Here is a 23,973-nt window from a genome sequence, read left to right on the forward strand (position 1 = left end):
AAATTCTTAACTGGGGTTTCAATCAACTGATAAGTAGTGAATCTTCCAGATATTGCGCTTGCATTTCAAATTCCTGTTTCAGACTTTTCAAGTATGCGTGTCCATTCCCAAAGCCATGGTATTTGGCTAAACACACAAGGACCCCGGTTGCACACCATCCATCATGCTGCCTACAGAAACTGCAATTACAGATTCCACGACAAGGAGGACAATGCCAGTTCGGATCCAGAAGTCCTCGACTTCTTCATTGTAACAGTTTCAAAGGCAGTCTGCATTTTGGCAGTTTGTTTTAGTATCAATAGTTTTCTGGCGACACTGGTGACAGGTAGATCCCAATGATCGATTGTATATCTTCTCTTGAGAGTTACTGCAGATGTTCTCTAACTCTTCCTCTGTAATTTCTTCCCTGGGTGAATTACACGTGGAAGGGTCATGGATCCTGGGTGACGATTTCTGGGCAAGTCACCTTCGTTCATACAGCCAACTATGATCTTCCTCTTTTCCACCAAAATGTACTTATCTTCCTCTTCCTTCTCCTCCTCAGTGGGAAGAGCACTAAGGGACCCAAGAAGCCGTGACCTTGACCTGATAAGGGGTCGAGCTCTCCATTCAGGGTTTCTCTTAGAAGCTGCACCTGGGGAAGTCCCCCTTTGGGGTGTCTTGGATTGTGAACTGGGCCTGGTAGGGAATGCCTTCCAGGGAGTAAGCCAGGGAAACTTTCTAATTCTGATGTGAGTTTTGCAAGCATTGCTTTGTTCTGCTTTATATTTAAAGTCCTTTTCTCCAAAAAATTCATGCCATTTCCCTCATCTGAATCAGAGCTGGTATCAGTCAAAGAATTCCCTAAGGACTGGGGGAGGGGGGGCTGCCCACCTGGTATTTCGCTTTGGAAACGTCGTCGCCACCCGGAGCATTCCAGAACGTTGGTTCTGACTGCAGGTCCAGGAGCCTTCACTGGCTGACTGTAGTCAGATTCCATCTTGTATCTCACTCTCCAAGAAACCACAAAATGATTCGTCAGAGTCAGCAAGAAAAATACTGGCCAGTGCTTTAGTGACCTCTGGCCTTGGTTTGGGTTTCTGTAAAAATCCACAATGGTCTAATACATCTTACACCTCACTTCCTGAAAAGCCGCAGAAAGATTCATTATCAGAGTCCTCATAAAAAAACATTTGCCAGTTCTTAACTGATATCTGACCTGAATTTAGGTTTCGTGTTTGCAAAATTATCAGAAGTGAAGCTGTCACAACTGTCATCAGAGGATGACAAGGTTTCCATGGAAATCAATTTCACATATCTGAATTTCTTGAAATTTTTCTATACTCTGAGATCCTTTTGTGATATGAGACAAATGTCCATTCTGGTAGTGGGCGCCCAGGCTGGTGCTCAGAGCATGGAGAGCCCAGCAGCCGTGCATGCGGCCGTCCCACCAAGCTGGAGGAACTTGTGTGTCTGTATTGTGTGTCAGAAAGAGGCCTTGAAGTCTGCTATGCCATCTTAATGTCTACTGTTGTTATTTTCTGGAGCAGACTGCTGCTCTACAATCTTCATTAGGTCTTTATTGGATGTAACTATAGGCTAAGCTTGAGCCAGGTTGCTGAACCCCTCTGAGTAACCTGATTTGGACCATTCATTGGACACCCCACAGTAATCAGTCAGAGCTGGGTTGGTGTTCCCAGTCCTCCTCCTTCCTGCTTTCCCTTCTATCCCTTCAGATCCAACTGAGTCATTATTTAGCATCTGGGAGGGGGAACACCTATAATCCCTTGATTGTTATGGAGTTCCTGGGATCACTGGTAATCAAGGTCATTTTGCTGCCAGGTTTGAGTTCTAGTTCATCTCCTCCATGTCTTCCTCCTCACCCTTTTCTTCCAGGGGGAAAAATAAGCACTGGCATTTTTGCATAAGAGACAAACAGATTTAAAACACAGATTGCTTTTTGTTCCCTCATTTGAAATGAAGTAGATTTATTGAATCCCCTGGACAACTTTAGAGATTCACTACTCTATTTAACAGGAAAATAACGTTGAGTAAGATGGCTCTGCTCTTCAAGTCCTGAAATGCTAGCATGTGGACATATTTGAGAAATAGGAATATAGACACTGATTTCTACTTTTCATTCTGAAGTTAGATCAAAGCCCAAGTGTTACGAGATGGCATAGAGGAAAGTTATGGTGGCTAGTTACCCATCACTGTTATACAGCAGTGCCACCTGAATGTCTTTAAACATTCAAGTTCCCTGCCCTCTTCCCTGAAAATTTTGTGCTGCAGAGCAACTTTGTATTGTTTTTTTTTTTTACACCAGTACCCCAGATGATTCTCAGGCTCTCAAATTAGGAAAACACTGTCCTAAAGGAACTAAGCCTGAATCTTATAGGGTCATGGTAGTATCTTTTGGGAGGAGCTTAGAGAGCATTCCTTTCCCTCATTTTTCAAGTGCAGACCTTGGGCTATGGGAGCTGGGGTAACAGTGAGATGCTGAGGTGTGGTTTGTACCTGAATGTCACCATGATGGACTCCTAGGCCTGGTACTTTCAAGGAGGTCAGAGGAGGGCCAGTGGCAAGGCTATACTCTGTGAGAAACTTCCTTTCCAGTAACACCCAACGGGGGGATGCTGTGTCCCTAAACAGGGCTGCCCCACCTCACAGCTGTGCAAGTGGCACCAAATTAATCCTTCATGCCTGCACAGAGAGAGATGGTGTGGCGGTGCCGACAATGTTCAGACGTGTTGTCATCTTTCTCCTGAGGGCTTCTTTCTCTTTGCTTTATGTTTGCAACAAGGCTATTTGTCAAATTTAGGTTATGGATCCTTTGGGCAAAACTGTATCTGATTTTATGTTCTGTATATAGCCAAGGATGAATCCTCAGGATATGGGGAAAATGATACAAAATTAGTTTTTTCCTATTCTTGACTTCATGGAATCTTACTGTGTGTTCTTTAACAGAGACTCTAGTACCTATAAATTATTGCAGAGTTATGGCATCTTTACTGAAGAAGGCTGTTTACTTTAGGGGTGTTTATGAAAGGAAGAGAAAAGGTAATTTACTGCCTGTGGGGGAAATCTGTTTATGTTTTTTGAATACAAGTATATATTATATACATGGTATAAATATAAAATAATGGTGCTCTTAATTTTTTGTTTTTAACCAATGAACCTAAATTGCCATCCCCTTCAAAGCAGTGCTTCTAAATTTGAACTCAGAGCATGCTTCTGAGTCATATTAAAAAAAAACAAAACAGAAACAAAAACAACTAGTCCATTGGTTTAGAATCTTATCTTTGTAATCCCAAACTCTATAGTCATGTAGGGTCATACTTCTACACAAATTCCAAATGATGTTTGAAGGGGTTCCAAGAATCAAATTTACCTGTGAACATATAGGTTTAAAATATTTAAATGGGTGAGTCACATGTGTTAGGGGAACAAAACAATTCTGCCAACAAAAGACCCCTCTGTAATGATAGGGAGGAAAAACAGAATCTATTCCTGGGTAATCATTATCAGATTTACATGTGTAAGGCAGCATGGCAGTGACCACAAAATCTGGACAGAATTGCATATGACGTTATGCAGTAAAGCCGAAGACAAAACGATGAACACCTCTCATGTCTGTGAGACACAAGTGGATACGCCTTGTGATGGTCTCTGCTATGCCTTAGGAGAGACTCCTGAGCGCATTTTGCAGATATGTTTTTACAGTTCCAATGGTCAGAAGGCCTGAGACATTGCTTTGTGAAAATCAAAAGGTCCAATTTCTTATATTCAAGAAGATGCCTAGGAAGGAGAGGGTGGGGAGATGGCTACCTCTCTCTCCAAAGAATTTTATCATTTTACCCCTGAAGTGCCTTAAAGCCAATTCTCTAAGGAATGTTCTAACAGTGACTGTACAATTGGAAGAAGTAATTAACTGTGAGGGTGAATATTTTCAATAAAAACATGAATTTGGATATTGAAGTCTTTTTATGTTTACTTAAAAAAGCAGTCGCAGTTTGCATGTGGGCTAAATTGCTAAATGTTAAAGCTCATTTAAAAAGTCATTTTGCTGAGTCACTCATTCAGTGAAAACCTGAGGGAAGTAATTAAAGCAGTGGGTGAGAGAAGATGACTCAATTCACTCCCAGAAAGGAGATCCAAGTGAGGAGCTGGCCTGAGGAGCCATGAGGGCCCAGGCCCTCCGAGCAGCCAGGGCGAAAGCTGGCTTTCCTAAAGGAAAGAGGGCAGCCGAACACTTCTCAACAGTAAAGAGGTGCTACTGTTATGTTTCACTGCTGTGACTTTGATTATTTAACAGCTGAGTGTAAACTGTGAGGTAAAGTGCCAAAGCTAAAGAAAACGAGTGGCATAGGATTAGCCAACAAATAGGAAAAATGGAAGCTTTTTGCTAAGTAAAAAGTGGCATAAGACGCGGCCTCATTGTTACGTGTACTTTTTTTTTTTTTTTTTTCCTCAGTTTTTTTTTTTTAATTAATTTTTTTTTATTGACTTTGTAATAATGTTACATTAAAAATATATATGTGAGGTCTCATTCATCCCCACCCCCCCCACCCCCCCTCTCCCCCCCCAACAACACTCGTTTCCATCATCATGACACATCCATTGGATTTGGTAAGTACATCTTTGGGCACCTCTGCACCTTATAGACAATGGTCCACATCATGGCCCCCACTCTCCTCCATTCCATCCAGTGGGCCCTATGAGGATTTACAATGTCCGGTGATTACCTCTGAGGCACCATCCAGGGCAGCTCCATGTCCCAAAGATGCCTCCACCTCTCGTCTCCTCCTGCCCTTCCCCCTACCCATCGTCCACCATGTCCACTTTTCCCAATTCCATGCCACCTCTTCTATGTGGACATTGGATTGGTTGTGTCCATTGCACCTCTATGTCAAGAGGAGGCTCAGATTCCACATGGATGCTGGATGCAGTCCTCCCATTTTCAGTTGTAATCACTCTAGGCTCCATGGTGTGGTGATTGTCCTTCTTCAACTCCATCTTAGCTGAGTGTGGTAAGTCCAATAAATCAGATTGTAGGTGCTGGAGTCTGTTGAGGCTCAGGACCTGGCTATCACATTGTCGGTCCAGAGATTCAAATCCCCTAAATATATCTTAAACCCCAACGTTAACTGCACCTCCGGCACATTAGCATGAAACACTTATGAAGGGAGATCCCATCTGAGTCCAGATTCATCACACATAAACACCATTTCCAAAGAGGGGCCATCTGCCCTGATAGTTAACCCCATCGGCCATGACCATAACTCTCATGGGTCTCTTTAGCCTTCAAAGGAACCATTATCTGGGGGTTGTATCTGCTTTATCTGTCTCTCTGACTCTGCTCAGTTGTGTATGAGGGCAAACCTTCTGCCAGCCTCCAGACTCTTTTTTAGAAACTCGTAGCCATATAAACTCATTTCTCCTTTCCATTTCCCCCTTACTTTAGGTCAAACAGCATTTTAAAGTCATGGTATTTTATGTAGACATGGATATTCTGCTGATCCGCATTGAACCTTCCGTATAAGGTCCTTTTCCAGTTGCATCATCAGTTGGTATTTGATAGTGGTCCCTTGTTGCCAGGGAGGCTCATCCCCGGGTGTCATGTCCCACGCTGGAGGGAAGGCATTGCATTTACATGCTGAGTTTGGCTTCGAGACTGGCCACATTTGAGTAACATGAAGGCTGACAGGAGGAAATTCCCAGGCACAATGTTGCTCTAGGCCTTGTTCTTATTTTAGGTTTATCAGCTCACAAGCATAGTCATTAGCATCAGGGGCTCACCGTTGAACCCTCACTCCCTCCCGGTCCCCGCCGCTGTACCTGGGAGACTGTCGCTGCTCCCCTAGGGACCACGACAGAGCACCACTGGCCAGGAACCCAGTACCCCCCCTGCTGTGGTTTCCAATTGTTGCCACCATGAGTATATCCAATCATTACCATGCACCCTGGACATATGTTCTGTATAGCTCCCTGTCAGCCATATATCACCTGTCATTGGTATCCCATACCAGTATTCCTCCTTTGCCATTGTTGAAACACTCTGTGATCCAGAACTCCCCGAAATTTGAGGCCCAATATAATGTCATGGTCCCTTACTAGGGAATGGCATATAGCGATGGGTTTAAAGGATAGATAAAGAACTTGGATAAAGTTAAATAAAGAACTTAGATAAAGAATGTTGACTTGAAAAAATTTCCACATCCTATCCTTTTTTTTTTTTTCCCCCCCCCTAATTATTCAGCATTTCTTCATAGGAGTCCTAGACCACAGCAATGCATATATACAATATACAGCACTCCCATACATCCATCACAAAACCTTTTCCCTTCCACAGCGATACTCTTACACCCTATTCACATCATATTTACTTAAAGTGATGTACAGAGTCTGAGATATTTGCTTTCTAACAAGGTAATATCTGTGCTTACATTATGGTGCATACTTTAGGATACACAGTTCTTTACATTTTTAGTTATCCTATGTTTTACATTATGGTTTACATTATCAGTCTATCATCTCCTATATGTTATGGTGTAATATTACATGTTTTATATCCATCCTTCTGTACTCTCAAGAAACTCCTCTCTTGTCCCCCATTTACTTTGGTTCCACACATTTAGCGTCCATTTTCCCTTCCACCTTGGTGCCCACAGTGACAACCAACCTCCGTTTCCTGAGGAGCCACTTCCAGAGATAGATGGAATAGTGTTCAGGGCCTAACCTGCTCAACTGCCCCAATGCCCTGGGGGCCACCCTTTCTCTCGAGGGATAGAGTTCCCTCTATTTGGTGGCATCAGTCCTCCCCAGGATGTGGGTCCACCCCCACTCTCACTACTTGGGATTCTACCCCATGGTGTCACCCACTCTGGCAGAATGAGCATTTAGACATTCCCCAGGAGCCCGTCCTGCTTCAGACCCTCCCCTCCGAGCATTCTAAACAGGTAACCCTCTTTATTATATTTTGTTATGATTTTCTCGGCATTTTACTCTCCACCACCTCCTGTCCCTCTCCTGTGTTCGTATGCTACCCCTCCCTCCCCCCACTTTTGGGCACCGTTACCCAACCGTCCCTCCCCAGCCACCCTCAAACCCGTAAAGCCCCAACAAAAGGTAACCCCTTGCCCCCATTTTATCTCTTCTTTGTGTTCATACTTACCACCCTCTCGTCTTAAATTGCACCCCTGCAGACATCGGCTCATATCCTTCCTCCACCCTCCGATTTCCTGTAAGCCTATTGTTACGTGTACTTTTGTCCTTTGTTCTGTTTAGCTCTTTAGACCAGCTCTGCAGAATAGACTTTTCTGTGATGATAGAGATGCTCTCTTCTGTGCTGTCCAGAATGGTAGCCGTGGCCGCATGAGGCTCCTGAGCACTAGGAGAGTGGCTAGTGTGGCTGAGGAACGGAAGTCTTCAATTTAATTAATTTAAATATAAATAATAGCTCAGGGGCTGCTGTGATAACTCCTGACACCAACTACAAGGTGATTCTTGTGCTAATTAATTATCCAGAGGAGTGCAGGCTCCAAGGAGAAGGGCACAGTGCCCACGATACTGCCCCAGTTTAGAGCCCAACTTCCAGTTCTGGGGTTTCCAAATAAATTTTGGGGGTTCCCACTACTCTCTCAGGCTTGATAATTGGAGTCGGGATGCGTCACCCTCCCAGCACACAGATGCGGAGTACCAACCAGTAGCTCACTCAATCTTCCTAGTCCAGAGCCTTTATTGGGGTTTCATTATGTAGGCGTGACTGATGGAGTCAGTGCCCACCTGGTGGAATTGAATCTCCCCATGGAGGGTAGGCTGCTAGCACCTGCTTCAGAGCTCCAACCCGCTAACCACGTGATTGGTCTCTGGTGTGGCCAGGCCCACCCTGGGTCACCTCATTGGCATAAAAGGTCAGGTATGGCTCTGAGAGCCACTGTGAATAATAAAGACCATCCCATCACAGGATAGGGCAAGGATTTAAAGGGTACCTCCTAGCCTGTGGGGACAAAGGCCAGCCAAATTCTTTTTGTACAGCAGGTATCATATTGGGCAATAGTTTTAAAAGTGCTTAGTATTTCCATAGTACTTAGAAAGGATATGTATTTTTTTTTCCTTAAAATGTTGCTATTTTCTTATTTTACACACTATATTCTTTTCTGAGGACACAAAGAAATGAGTGTTGTAAGCATTTTCTTCAAGTGCCAAGTGTTATTCATCCCTGTGTCCGTGGCATTGCCCGCCACAAAGGCGAGACTGACCTCCGGGACAGTACTGAGGGGGGAGCCCCTGTGCCCGGGGTACCAGGCTGCCGCTTCAGGCCTCGGTGGTGCCTGCCACGATCAAGGGTCAGGGCAGATGCACCTTGGCAAGCCAGCTGACAGGGGATTCAGCAAGCCCCCTGTGTTCTGGTCATTTCTTTGTGTGTTCGCTATCCATTTTCAGAGAAGGCATTTGGTGAGGAGGAAATTGCTCTGTTCTCATGGTGTTCCGGCCCAAAACTTTCACGGTTGCAAGCTGGCATCTGTGTGGTGGGAGCTCTCTTTCAAGGAACCACATATGGAGTAAGGCTGGAGAAGGATTTTTCTTTTTCAGTCATGCCTAATTCTTTACCCTGCCACAAAAATGCTGGCTCCTCTCTCTGTAATTTGCTTGTGGGATCTAAGATCTCTTCCAACACAGAGCCATGTGTTCAGCATATACAGATTGGATGAGGGAGTAAAATATAATCGCCTTCATTTCAAATCCTGCTAGCTCTATTTGTATTCCTTAAACAACCTAGAAGAACGCTCAGCAATGTTGTGACACAACTTCCTTTTATAGACACTGTGCCTCAGATTCACAGAGGGGAAGTGTCTTTCTCAAGGTTCACAGGTTCCTACAGAGCCTGGATTTAGTTGATTAATCCTTGAGATTGATTTGACCTTTGATTATTTTTCTTAATCATTAAAAATCTTACATATTTGATTGAGGGGGTAGAATTTTACTAATAATCACCTTTATTTTCTTGAGAAATTGGAAAACACCTTTGCTTAAAAATTGTTTTCAGGTCACCAATCCTATAATGAGCACTTGCCTCTATAAGCAATTTGCTAGGGCTGTAAACCCCTGTCTGGGGCCATTACCCTGACTGGCATTAATTAGTGTCTTGGTCAAATACCCCAGGGCCAGAACTCCTGGCCCAACATTGGGAAATAAACTAAGCAGCTGGGACTTTAGTGACCCAGAGTGTCCACCCATCCCAGAGGCCCTCTCTGGTGACTAATTGCTCTTTAGGACTGAGTTAAGTTTCTCAGGGAATCCCATGGCACTCTGCTAAAAAGAGAGGGGTGAGCAGTGGGAACAATAAACTGGGTGAATGCTGCCTCTGATATGGGCAGAGCTGCCCTTTACCTATTATCATGGGCTTATTGACAATTTCTATTAGTGGTTTTATCTTCTAATTCTATTCCTCCAAAGTTCCCATTTCCTCTTTAGTTTTCTGCGTGGTACCTGGTCTTGTCCCTTTTGTTCATGACCCAGCCCAGCCCTGTCCTGCTGCTGATACCATGTTATGTCCTGGCCCAGTAGAGGGTCAATTTGTTTCAAGGCCTTTCTCTGGCCTTTTGCCTGCCCCTCAGCAACCACTCGGCAGCCTGTCCTTGCACGGGAAGCAGATTTAATTCCCTGGCCTCAAGTCCGGGGGCCATATATATTTTTCTTACAGTTTTCTGGACAAAATGGAGCCATCACTGCCCTGGAATTCTAGCCCCCTTATTTCCCCTTATCCCAGCTACTGGTCAGGTGGAGAGAAAGCCAGACACAGGGACACTGTTGGCTCAGGTTCCTGAGATCCTGGGATCATTACAAAATAAATTTAAGTTGGATAAGTGGTAATGAAGATTCTTATTTGCATACATTCTTTTGCATTATTCTCCCTAGCATTTTCAAAATCATTCTATTTGCTCTCCTTCATCTGGAGTAAAGAAATTACAAGAATACAAGGCAAGGTAGAGGCTGAACCAGAAATAAAACCGAGTCTGTACTCACTGAGTTCAAGGGTTTCCCATTGGGCTTTTTCATCTGTTTTCTGCAAACTTGTTCTTTTATTGCCTTCCCTATTTCAGTTAATATTATCACAATCTATGTCATCATCCACCTTGGAAACCTCTGACTCATCTTATATTCCTCTATCTCTGCCCACTCACAGGCCTATCAGTCTTCAAGTCTTACTGGTTTTATCCTCCAGCTCCTTTTCTAGTCCACCTCATTCTCTACTTCTTTGAGAGGCAGTAAGGGTTTAATTCTGGCCTTTCCCACTTATTTCCTGAACAAGTGAAATTGCCTCCCAACCAGTCCTTCCCTTATCCCCCCTACCAAACAAGTTTAATGTACATGTTTGCAACACTGCTTTCAGAGTACCTAGTGTTTATTGTCTTCTTAAATACGTAGGTCATAATTTCACTCGCCTTTTAAGGCCTTTGTAGACAAAGTCCAAACTCCTTGACAAGGACCTTTCCAATCGTATTTACATCTGGCCATCACACATCATCTGAAGTCCACCAAAAGATTTTTGTTCATGCCTTCTAGACCTTCTCGAACTTTTGCACAAGGCTTTTTTGCCGCCAAAAGGCCCACTGCCAATGTCCAAAGAACTCCTTCTTAGTCTTCAAGGTGCAACTCAAATTTCCATCTGGTGTAAGTTTCCTTACCCCCTGTACCAGGCACCTGTGCCTTTCCCCCTCTGTTTCAACAGCCCATTGTCTATCCCTTGCCTTTTCCCCTCAACACTTGGTGCTCTAAATGCTATTGTTGTGTTTGTCTAACTCACAAATTTGTGTAACTTGCAACTAATGGATTAGGTGAAGACTACTTTTCCTCCTCAGTAACTCTTGTATTTCATTTGCCATTTTTCTTGCTAGCACAACAGCCTTCAGGAGTGTTGGCATAGGATCTAACAAATACGAAATATTAATTTCTTGTCTACTCCAAGAAAGTGAAAGTGATTCATTTAGTGATTACTGCCTTTCAGTCACTGTGCTTTATGTACCTTATAGAGTTTTGGTATTATTATCCCCATATTCTATATGAGAATCCTGAGGTTCCTTTACTATCAGCCTTATCTCCCAGGAAATTATAAAATAATTTGTCAGTTTTAAAAGTTGACCTGTTGTACATTGTGTATGGATTCTATTGGATGATTGTGTTCCCCTTCTTAAGCATGATATCTGCTATTCATTGTGGACCTTCTAAACTTTTTCCTCAAATAGTGACATGAGGAATGGGAGGTAGGGGGATCAGTGGGGGTGCTAGCCCCTACTCATACTAGCTTGTGAGGGCCCATTGTTAAATTTTCAGTAATTTTATCAGTGGGTTGTTAAACGTAGCCATTATGCAAAATTAAATTATGTAAACTTAGGAAATAAATTATATTAAAAGATTAACATTCAAAGTTCAGCACTTCATAATTATTGTACTATAATTTACTATTATCTATATTCTGGAGTTTAATTTACATCTGTCTTAATTGTATAGTAAAATTACTATATAATGGTTCATTACTACATGTCTCTTCCCAACACCATGCTTGGTAGCATCACATTGGTAGCTTAAAATTAGTCATGATGGGAGAATTGGTAAACACTACAAATTGAGGCTTCTCTCCCCTTTCCTGCCCAATAAGCTGGTTGTTAAACATTTACCAGAACACCATTAGGGTGGGATATATGCAGAGATGATATTGTGCCAATATAGGCCTCTATTGCATAATGATTGTTAAATCACTGAAGTATCTCCATACTTGTTGGCAAAAAATTGCTTGTCTAAGACCCTCAAGAGCTTCAGAGTCCCCACAGGGGACCTGCCTGTGATCTAGAAATGAAATAATCAGTGCCTGGTCCAAGAAGAGGCCCCTTGGACCCCAATCCTGCAGCAGCCCTTTAGCTCTGCACTATTTTAGGCACAGTGAAGGTTCAGAGACAGAGATCATTTTAGATTTGGGAGGATCTTTCACTGGTTGTTGAATTATGCCAAGCAGGTAGTCACTTTTTTCAACTAACACATAGCACTGACCGGAAAACACCCCTCTTTATCCTCCTCCGTTGAGAAAGAACCTCAGTGTCACGAATCAGCCTGTTCAGCACATTACACATTGCAGGGGGTGATCATTTCCATTTAACACAGTGATTCTCAGCCTTGGCTGCACACTTGAGTCCACTGAGGAACTCTTAGAAAAAACAGCTACTTCCAGTCTCCAATTAAACCAGAATCATTGGAGCCAGCAGGGGTGAAGGTTGGTATCCTGGTATCAGTATTTTGATAAGTTCTCTGGATAATTCTGATAAGAAGTCTCTGATCCAACATGAAGGATGAGGCCAGAGATTAGTAGTTCACACATCTCAGTGGGAGTTAGAGCTCTATCATTTGCCTGCTGTGTGATACTAGGTAAGTCAGTAAAACTCTCTGAACCCTGGATTCCATATCTGTTCCATAAGCATAATAGTAGTCCATATCTATGTAATGGGTATAGTAAGAACCTCGATTCTCTAAGATGAGAATTAGAGACTATTATGGGCATAATAATAACCTGCCTCAGAATGCTGTAGAAAGTACTTGAAAATGTATAGGCAACCACTTCCCAACTGCCAAAGTGCTCAACAATACAAGTAACTTTACTGCTACTGTATCCTTGTTTTGTCCAACAAATAATCTTATAACCGAGTTGCATATATCAGTTTTGAGCATCTTCTTTACACTAGCCCAAAATCCTAAACATAGCGATTATTCAAAATCAAATTATGTAAACTTATGAAATAAATTATATTAAAAGATTAACATTCAAAGCTGGGAAGATGGATAGTTCTAATAATTTTAAGTACACCAGGTATAATTGTGAGATTTGGTTCAAATGCACATTGCCTTCCAACACTATTGTTGAAAGTAAAATCCTGGCCTCAGTGACATCCTGGGACAGGGAGCTCCAGAGGTTAATTGCAATTGGATGTTCCTATCTCATTTCTAATGCCCTACCATAATATGTCACCCAGTGTCATCTTGCTCCTTTTTATGGAGCAAGAAAGCCAATCACCTCTATGACCTCTGATTCTTTTATTATTTTCCCTTTATTTAAAAGCAATACACTTTAACTTCCTGAATTAGACAAGTAAAGAATTCTAAAAACAGTGTTCCAAATTCCTTTGTTTGCTGAAGCCTGCAGGATCACGGCTAGATGCTTATATGTCTGAAAGAAACAGATGATAAGGCTCTCTGTTCAACTTTAAGCATTGCCTGTCCAGAGACTGGGCCCTAAGTCTTTTCTTTTCACATATGAAAGCTTCAGGAGGGTGGAAGAAAGGAGGTAGCCTGACTCAGTAGCCCAGGAAAGCCACAGCTGGTAGTCAAGGACAAGCTGGTGTATATAGGAGCACCAGATGTCATAGCTTCAGAAAGTGATCTCACAGATCCAGAAGAGCTGTGGCAAGAAAACCAATGGACAAGATTTCTTTCATTCTTCTGATTAGTTCTGATTTTCTGATTAATGCATGCTTTTAGTAAAGAAAATCACCAATGTAGAAAATGATAATTCATCTAAAATACCCAGTCATACCTCACTTATCATCAATCTTTAAATTCTAGAGTCTATCCTTAGAGTATTTTTTTCCCAAAAACTTTGTTTGTAAAATGATTATCTCCAAATAACAAAATATTATGTACATCTTTATAATATAAGACCAAACAGGTTAACCTCTTTTTTTCTCTCTCTCCCAAGACACACACACAAACATACATGGTGTACTAGGCATTGTACTATTTGCTAATTTTAAATGAGTGACATTTTGAAAAAGGGAGTCTGGTTATAAGTATTATAACAAGGTTCCTGGGCTGGCAGGGATAGCCAGAGTTCATTTAAAAGCTCTTCTGTTCCAGACAGGTTTCAGGTTTGCATTTATAACAATCCCACAAAACATACATGGTAGTTCCTAAGTTAACCTTTGATTCTCGTTACAGAAAACCAAGCATGGTTAAAATAGCTTCACTCCAAATGGTGTTAACTAGGAGCTATTATTCTACTGGATGCTATTCCTTCCCTGCTCTGCCCTATCCAGCTGTGAAAGGGACCAGTGTGCAGGATTGGTGGGGACTGCTGGGAGTGTGTGGCCAGAACCCCTGGTGTCCATCCATTAACAGCTGTTCATCAGCAGGTTGGAGGAAGGTCAGTTTCCCTTGTAACTGTAGGCCCATTAAAGGACCTATGTAAACAGCCTGATCTGGGCTGAAATAGAATCACCATACAAGAAGAGCCAGGTTAACTTATCAACTGGGTCAGCTTCTGCCTTGCCATTGGTACTAGAGGAGACTCTAGTCAATTTGACAAATTGTTAATGTACCAAAAGTCTCAGTGACCCTTTCCTCAAGTTTATGTCAGACCACTCATGTTTTCCAGCTGAGTCCTACTTCTCCCTGCCTGTGCCCTGCTTGCTTGGTACAGTATGCTCCTGCAGCAGGCCTACTCCTAGACCAGACTCATGTTGCACCCACGCTCATGATTTGTCCCCAACGACTGGCGAGCATCCTTAGGAGGCTGAAGATAATTGTTTTCTTTTCTGCTTGAGGCCTTGTACACATATGATTTCTTGCTAGCCCAGGGATATGTATTTATTTTTCATCCTTTAAATCATGCCTTTAAAAGATATTTCTAGAACACCCATTTAAATATGTTGGGGATTATAGAGAACTATAGGACATGGTCCTAAAGAAGTTGGATGTAAAAAATGGACACACATTAAGCATATCTGAGTTGCTGAGGCAGAATATGATTGAGGATAAATTTAAATACTGTGTACTAAAACATGGCATAACAGAGGGGAAATAATGAAAATTGAAGGGGTCTGATGGTTTTCTTACCAGTAGTGGAGATTTAGGTCAGCCTTGATGAATGGGTGAAAAGATTTGGATAGACTGGGGAAGAGAGAAAGATGTGTATTCCTCACATAGAACTGAGTAATGAACATGCTGGATTCAGGAGACAATGAAGAAACTGGGTAATCAAAGTGTTTACTGAAATAGAAAGGTAATATGTAGGCTGTTATCTATAGAAAGCACAGGTCAAATTTAAATTCTTAAGAAATAAAGGAAGACAGGCAGAGAAAAGGGGAGTTCCTGGGGCAAAAGGAAGAAAAGCTCAACATCTGCAGTTGTCCTTAAGTAACATGAAATTAGCAAATGCTATTCCAAAATTAAGTGGTTCTCCTTGGCTTGACCTTTTTCCTCTTGAAATCCTCTATTACATTAAGTCAGTGACTCCAGGTCAGAGGTGGAAATGTCAAAGAGCTGTGATGCCTGATACAGTTATTTGGTAACATTTGTTATAGTTTTTTTTAATGTAGGGTGATAAAGACCCTTACATTTTATTTAATTTTCCAGTAATGGTCTTGGGTTTTGTGGAATCAGCTCATTCTCTTTCCTGTGATCAATAACACATATTTTCAAGATGACTGGTCATGGAATTGAATAGGCTTACCAGGATTTTCACTTAGGTTCTTACTCTCGTCAACATTGTTTGCCCACTAGTTCAATTCACTAGCCCATACAGAGATAAACTTAAGAGAATATTAGTGGTTCAGTCCAGAGGTAGCCATAGTTCCCAAAACAAAATAATCTCATTTCCTCTAACTGTCGCTGGGTTTTCTCTGGGTTCTCAGCTATGTTATAAAAAAAGAATGTTAAGTACGTGCCAGTTTAGTTAGGCCAGTAGTTTATGAAGCAAATGAAAGAAGAGAAATGGGAGAAAATAAGAATATGGGTCCCAGGTATACTGGCGGGTTGACCCAGGCAGAGAGAGGATCAGGGCTAAGAAGGGCTGATTTATAGACTACAAATTCCCATTACAGATTATAAATCCCATGGTCTACTTGCATGCTGGTCCATGCAGGGAGAGAAAGGGCAAAAACAGGGTCATTTATTCTCTGCTTGCTTTTTAAACCATTAATTACCCCGCCCCTTGTTAATGTTTGGGGTAGGAGTCCTGGCTGTTTGTTGTTTTGATTGGTTACTCCACCTCTCAATTCCCCTGGGAGGCCCAATGGCAAGGCCCCTTGAGAATATCCAGCAGTTTTCCTTGATCCCAGACAAAATTCCTTTCCAAATGAGGAATTCTTGTGAGGGTCTTCTAGCAGCCATCTTGTGGGGTCCTCCCCTCAGGGATGTTTTTCATGGCCACATGTTTCATGGCCGTGTTTTTCTGCCAGGTCCCAGATTCATCTTTTTATTCACTACTCTAGCCTGCCTCATAAACTTCAGTCTTCAAGTTGAAGACAGAAGTACAGCAATATGCATGTGGACCCCATCAATCATGACTTTGACTAACCTTACTACCTCTCCTCCATATTACTTGGCCAACTTTTCTTTAAAATGAAGATGAGAGGAGACACAACACATACACCACTTTTTATGCTGTGGTTTAAGGTAAAAGAGCTGAGGCAGTGTGATGTTGTGAAAGGACATGGGTCTAAAGTCAGGAGGCCAGGGATCTAGTCCTGGCTCTTCTGAAATAACCCTGTGTTCATGAAAAAAAATCAATTCACCTATTTGTTCCTCAAGTTCCTTCTTTGTAAAATGAGAAGGATGAGACCGTGGTTGGTAACTATGCTTTCTAATATGATTGCCTACTAGGCCCACAGCAGCTATTATTAATGGATTATGACACCAATTATCTGAACTGGTGGTGTACCATGCTGATGAGACTAAAGATCTAGGTGCAGTCATTGGAGGTGGCTCCTGAAAATATCTTTTTCCAGACAACCAGCTAATCATGGTTGGCCTTGAATATGAAATATTTTAGCTATCCTTGGATTGGATGATCTCATCTATGCTAGGTTCAAGAGAGTCAAAGAACACAAGAAATTGCCCTGCTCTTAAATGTTTGCAGAGGAGATATATAAACCAAAAGGGCCACAAAATGCTGTAGGTTTCATTGGAGAATAAATTTGGAAGCCAAATAGGGTATAACCAATTCTATCTAGGTTGGAGGAAGACCAAGGTTGAGAACGAGGTTCATGTAAAATTTGATGTTGGAGCTGACTCTTGACAGATGAGTAGTTCATAACGGGGACCTCAACAATCAAGAAGAAGAGAAGCATAGAGCACAGCCTGGGGTGAGGCAACCCAACATGATGGTTGGTCAGGACTTATTTTTGAATTATGTGAATAATTAAAACATTTTAAGTATAGAGAAGGGAATTTTTTTTTGGAGAAATGGTTCGAAGTGGGAAAACTACCTTGGGATGTGGATGAACATTTTATTGTTTCTTTAATTCCCTCCCTCACTGTCCTGGAGTAAGGAAAGGACTCTTCTTCCACATATGTCTAGAGGGCAGGTGGCAGCCTGTGGGTAAGATGAGACCCAAGAATCTGGAGTCTACTTTGGGTACAATCTCTGTACCACCGTCTCAGTCTGGGGAGAGGAGCTAAGGATATCATCGAGACTTGTGCAAAATTCATCATTTAAAACATACTGCAGTCCCTATGGGTTCCCACCCCATCCCTTTAAATCTCCTTGGGCCTTTGAGAGAGAGAATATAAATTCTAGTGATATCTTTCTTATGAATCTGGTTTCATTGCTAGTAGTTGCAATTCCAGGTTTGTGTCTCTCTTGGTATTTAAACATCATGATAAAAAATAAATAAAATTAAAAAAAATCATGATAACCATTCTAAATTTACTTGGGCCTGGAATGGTCTAGAATAGAGTTAGGAAACACCTAGTTAATACTTTTCCTATAACATATGAGAAAACTGAAGAGCCAATGACTTTTTGCATTTATTGCAGGAATGACTGACTGGCCCAATTCCCCAATCACTTGTTTCTATTCTACTGTGCTACTTTGGCCTTTAACAAAATCCCCATCTGGCTGTATACCCCTCCTGTTAGCACTTATCATATAAGTGTGTGAAAATAAAAAATATTTAAATTAAAAGATTAAATCACCGAGAATAATCCTACAGTAGCATATCCACCAAGGTTAATAATTAGCTTATAAATCTTCAGAGTTTTTCTTTGTGCATATGTTTATTAAGCATAATGTAAGTATATTACTCAAATGGAATCAGATGTATTTGCTCTGTAATCTGTGTTTCATACCTACATTTATCATGAACAACTTTTCATGTCTTTAAATGTATGCATTGCATTCCATTTTATGGCAGAACCATAATTGAATACAATACCCCACTGCTATATGTTTAAATTATTTCCAGTTTTCAGCAAATGTCCATTCATTTCCTTAGGACAAATTCTAACAAGTGAAATTAGTAGGTTAAAAGAGATGTACATTTTCTGAAACTTTTGATACTTAGATATTACTAACATACCCTCTGGAAAGCTAGAGAAATTTACAATCCTACCAGAAGTACAAGAAAATATTCTTTCCCCATACTCTTATATACAGTGGACACTAACATTTTCACTAATCTTTTACAATGTGTTAGGTAAATCATTTTACACTCTTTACCTTTTAATTTTCTTCTCTGGTAACTGAAAATGTTAATTTTTTTTAAAGTTCAATGGCCATTTGTAGGATAGAAATATTTTCTTGAGGCTAATAGGCTCAGATTTCCTGCAACATGCTGACCTTCATGGATCCAATTAAAAGGGTATTGAAAGGATGAACTAACTGGTTTGTTAGACCCAGTATACATGAGCTAGAGATTGTATTCTGCATGGCCTTTCAAGATTCTCTGGACTAAAAAATAAGTAGAAACAAATGAGCACACATGGATAGCAAAGTGCCTTTATATTCTTAAAGCGGCACTGGTTTACACGTGGAATTTAAGTGTGCTAGACTGACACTTTCCATTTTCCACTATTGTCAGGACATTAAAACCTATGTCTTAAAACTTGTCCAAGTCTTATGGCAGCCCCTTTGATATTGTTTTTTCTGCGAGAGCAACACTTTTTCCAGTTATCCTAAGTCTACAATCACTGATTATTACCCTCTTTGGTAACCAGTAAGTGGCAGCTGATTGGTGTATTTCCGAAGTGTATACAAAATAATAGCTAAGAAGCTTTATTGAGGCAGAATTTTTTCATTTAGTCTAGATTTCATTCTCTAGCACTTAGTCATTATGGAGTACACACTTAACTATTTATGCCCACATGCTTATTCAAGTGACGTCCCTTTCAAAAGCTTTGATACTTTTGGAGCGAGATTTCCTTCTCTCCAGGGAAACTTTTTCAGAAATCATCAGAGTTCCTGATTTCTGAAAAATGTAGGCTCCCGGCATCTAGTAGAATGGTCTACACCTAGTAGAATGATTTACTCCTCTCTGATCTAATAAACTCTTTGCTCCTCTAGTGTAGCTCTAAAATTTTCCTGTGATTTATTTCATAGGTGCTGGTCTACCTCATTAAGTTACATGCATTTTGGAAAGTATTTTCTTTCTTTTTGACATTAAGTACATGTGATGGTTCATTTTCCGTGTCAATTTAGCTAGGATATGTTCAGTTATTTGGTCAAGTACTGGTGTACTTGTTACTATGGTGGTATTTTTTAGATGGGACTAATATCTACAATCTGTTGCCCTTAAGTAAATGAGATTATGCTCAGTAATGTGGATGGGCCTCATCCAATCAGTTGGAGGTCTTAACAGCAATAATTGAGGATTCCAGAGATCAGAAGTCGTTCTGTCTCAAGACTATACCCTTTATTGTTTCCTGAGTTTCCAGCCTAAGGAATCCAGACTCAGGAATTAATTATCACTCTCATTGGAATTTCTAGCCTCTGGCCTGGTCTACGACTTTGTACTTGTTAGACCCCACAACTGTGTGAGCCCATTCCTTATAATAATATCTTTATATAGACATAGACTTAGACTTAGACTTTTAGACCTAGACCAAAATGAGACTTAGACGACCTAGACTTAGACCTAGACCTAGACAACCTAGACCTAGACCTAGACCTAGACCTAGACCTAGACCTAGACCTAGACCTAGACCTAGACCTAGACATAGACATAGACATAGATATATACATCCTGTTGGTCCCATTTCTCTGGAGAACCCTGACTATTGATACAGCGTCTAACACACAGTTAGCACTTAGTAGCTGATAAATAAATGTAACTTGAAAAATTCAACTGGGATCTCAGTGGGGGTTGGGAGAGATAGGGGTAGGTCTTCAAAGGATGCCTTCAGGATGCACTGAGGAGCTAGAGGAAAATCCAAAGCAGCCAGAATATAGAAACCAATGGATATGGGGAATGGGGCAGTATCCTGAAAAGGGATGGTATCTGGAATGGGGGTGATAGGGTCAAACTTTGACTACTCTGAAATTTGGCCTTAAACTAGTCTTAAACGCTTGGATTTAATGTGTCCATAAAATTGCAAAAATGATACTAAACCAAATAGAAAAAAAAGAACAGTCATTACTAACATTTATCATTATTTCATCTAAGAAATCGGAGAAATTTTGATGCCTCAAAGGAGGAGATATATAAGGATAAGGGAAAGGTTTCTTTTTCTTTTAAATTGAACACATTTAGCTTTATGAAAAACTCTACATTGTCTTCATTGTTCTATTTTCCTGTTGGACTTATGAAGAATTCATTACATAGCAGTATCAGCAGGCAGACTGGCATTTTGAAACTACTAGTTGGCCAAATATTTGGGGCCAGTGAGGACACACTAGCTTGAGTTCAAAGGGGTTTCCTCTGACATGTGGACCAAGGGCCCTCTTTCCAGCCATGGGGCTGAATGCCAAGGACATAAGGATATTGAGATGAGAATCATATTCCTCTGCTTTATAAAATAAGAAGACATGGTATGGCAGCTGTGTTGTTGTGCTTGAGTGGAGAGGAATCTGGAAATCTTAAAAAAAAAAAGAATCTGAAAATCTATTGTAGCAATGACATTAGCCTTTGCTGCTGTCAGGAGCAGAAAACCAAAAAAAAAAAAAAAACAAAAAAAAACCCTCTGTCTTCTCTAATTCTTCCCATCCAGAGGAGGCAGTACATCTTATTTTGGAACATTGAATTTGAATCAAGTGGAAATATCATGGATTATAACCAGTCATTTTTTGGCAGTATTCCTCTTCCCCAAAATACCTTAGCTGGAAGTCTGTGTGGACTAGGGATCCTGGCAGGAGGGGAAGATGGTTGAGGAAAGAAGGGCTCTATGGTGCAGCCACAGAAAAGGCTCTGCACAGAGTATTCCTTCTCTCTCTTTTCTTTCCCTTGTATTGGCTTTAGTTTTCCAAGAGCCAGACCCTGACTCAGAGATTCAAGTATAAGCAGTTTACTGGGAGGAGCCAGGAGCACAGGTAGTGCAGACACAGTGGGAGGTGTGTTATAGGCCAGGGAAGGTAGCAAGTAAAGGGTGCACTAAGCAAATACCACATTTACAGACTGAACCTTAGAACCATAGGGGAACTCTGGAAAATGGTGCAAAGCATATGCCTCAGAATTATCCAGGTCAGGGGTGAAAGACGAGATATACCCCATGCTAGGTAGTCACTGGGTAAGGACTGCCCTGTTGGGGGGATAGTAACTCCCAGGTAATTTTGGTTCACATTGCCTGCCTGCAAAATGGGTTCTGCAAGCCCAAGGCAACCCTCTGACAACCATGAAAAGGTTGGCCATTGGAAGTTGGGCCAACAGGCCCCCAAATGGTAAGGAATAGTAAGGGACACGAATATACTTCCCCCCACGGATTGGATATCCTCTCATATTTTTAACTTGGAATTAAAATATCATAAAAAGATAATGTGCTGTGTGATAAAAGAACCAAGTCAAACACAAAGGATCCCCAGGTATGACTGAGTCATGCACAGAACAAAGGGAATATATTGTCAATGCAGACAGATAACGGACTGCGATTTAGCTGTAAATGAGGAAACAATACCTTTGCTAATTCTATCTATCTCTACTTGTTACATTTATTTTGTCCAAAAGAATAAGCATGTTCTTTAAAAAATTGCAGTATTTCTTACTATTAGTAAGCTACATGTCAAGTTTGGGAGTTTTTTTATCGTTACTGTGTATGTAACACTGAAATAATCGCATCTTCTTAATTAATTTTCCCCGAGTCCTCATTTCTGAAAATGATATTCACTGGCACAGAACTATGCGACATTAAGTATTTTTTTCCATAGTAGGGAGTAAACAAAATGCAATGACTGATTATAGAAATGCAACCATCTGTATATCTCACGGTCATTTATTCAGTACAGACTGTGTGCCAAGCTGTGTGTTAGGCATTAGGAAAGAGGAGCCATAAAGATCTTAAGGTCCCATCTGCTAATCACCTGGAATTTAGCTCTGTGCTCATGGAAGAATGAAAAGTAGAGCTGTTGACTCTGATTGCTCATTTTGCACGGACAAGAGCATCTCCTGCATATGAGGAGAGTGATGGCACCTCTCTCCATTTTCTGTGGTATTATCTCCTCCAAGCAACACTGTCATTTGAGAGCAGAATTCCTTCCAGTGCACCCACTGGTTTGTGCTAGAATACTGGAGGATGGAAAGAAACATATTTGCCACACACTGTCCTGGGTGTTTTTACATGCATAGCATAATTTAAAACCTCATATGCCTGGGAGTAAATATTGTGACCATTTTATGAATGCACAGACTAAAGTCCAGACAGAATAAGTAAATAACCCAAGGTCTAAAAGCAAATCTTAAAGTCAAAGATAGGTTTCTGATGCTAAGCCTGGGGCTAAGCTCACTGTGACATGGATCTGATTGCTCTACCTGGGGAATGTTATGATTTTATTTCTGACTCTTCATTAATTAGGCATGTAAACTCAAGTTAGTGATTTTTAACCTCTCCATCACAGTTTGCTGATTTTTAAATGGGAATACTAGTATCTGCCATTTATATTTCACTTATGTGGTAGGCTTTTTTCCCCTCTACTATATTACTTCTCCTTGAGTCCAATACAAATCAGGCTAAGAGGACAGACAAATAACCACCCCTTTTTCCCCCAAATAGACACTCTTTAATTGTGTTAGGGTTTAAGAAGTGCAGGTAAAATTATTATACTGGTGCCTGTGAAAAGTCTGATTAGTTGCAGATCTCACACCCTGAAGGCAGAGCGCTCTGAATGACACTTCCTCCCTTCCCCCTTCTATTCCCAGGATCCAGTGCCTACGGGGCTTCCAGCTGCTGAAATGCTTACTGGCAGCTTAAGAGAAGAGACCCTGGGTATTGGGGTAAAGGTGACAGGAAGATCTAAACACTGTGGCGAAGGAAGGAAAGCAAGAGGCGGTCCCCAAGAAAAAATTTCTTTTCATACTGTTAGCTGGTGGTCAAAGGAGCCCTCACCAGGAGTGAGGGTGTAGGAAGGGAAACTCAGGAGCTTAGCCGCAGGTCTCTACCTCATCCCCATCTCAGAAGTGAGTTCTGGACTTAACAGTGAGACCACTTGGGCATGGACTTTGTTTCCTTCCATGGCATGGGTTTAAGTTTGCCAAAGGGCTGCTGGTGCAAAGTGTCAGAAATGGGTTGATTTTTATAAAAAGAATTTATTTGGGGTAAAACTTACAATTCCAAGGCTGTGAAAAGTCCAAGTAGAGACACTGTAATAGGTGTTTTCTCACTAAAGTCAGCTGCCACGTGTTGAAGCAAGATGGCTGCCAAGCTCTGCAGAAGTTTGAGCTCAGCTGAGGGCAACCGGGCATATAGCGGGGCTCGTCTCCTCTCGAGTTGCTCCATGGGCCCCACCACTTGAGTTTTGTGCTTAAACAACCCTCTAGTCTTCTCTTGCATGGAAGGATCAAACATGGTGGCTTCCTTTTCCTGTATGTGGGATCAAATATGGCATCTTCCTTTTCCTCTCTCTATGTGATTCCATGTCTTTCTTTACAGACCCAGCAAGGGGGTGGAGACTGAACCTGAGTCATGCCTCACTGATGTAGTCCAATCAAAAGCCCTAAGTCGATCTTATCAAGTAATCTAATCAAAGGCCTTTCAACTGAATTTAATGCAATCAAAGGGTATCAAACCCAGAGGAATTGTTAA

The 23,973-nt window shown here is 41.4% G+C and overlaps 1 pseudogene; it reads right to left on the minus strand.

Moving 5' to 3' along the window:
• LOC101429490 (cell division cycle-associated protein 7-like) lies at positions 1–23,736 on the minus strand (annotated as a pseudogene).
• Positions 23,737–23,973: the final 237 nt, after the last annotated feature.

The sequence above is a fragment of the Dasypus novemcinctus genome, chromosome 16, assembly GCF_030445035.2.
Source record: "Dasypus novemcinctus isolate mDasNov1 chromosome 16, mDasNov1.1.hap2, whole genome shotgun sequence".
Taxonomy (NCBI): Eukaryota; Metazoa; Chordata; class Mammalia; order Cingulata; family Dasypodidae; genus Dasypus; species Dasypus novemcinctus.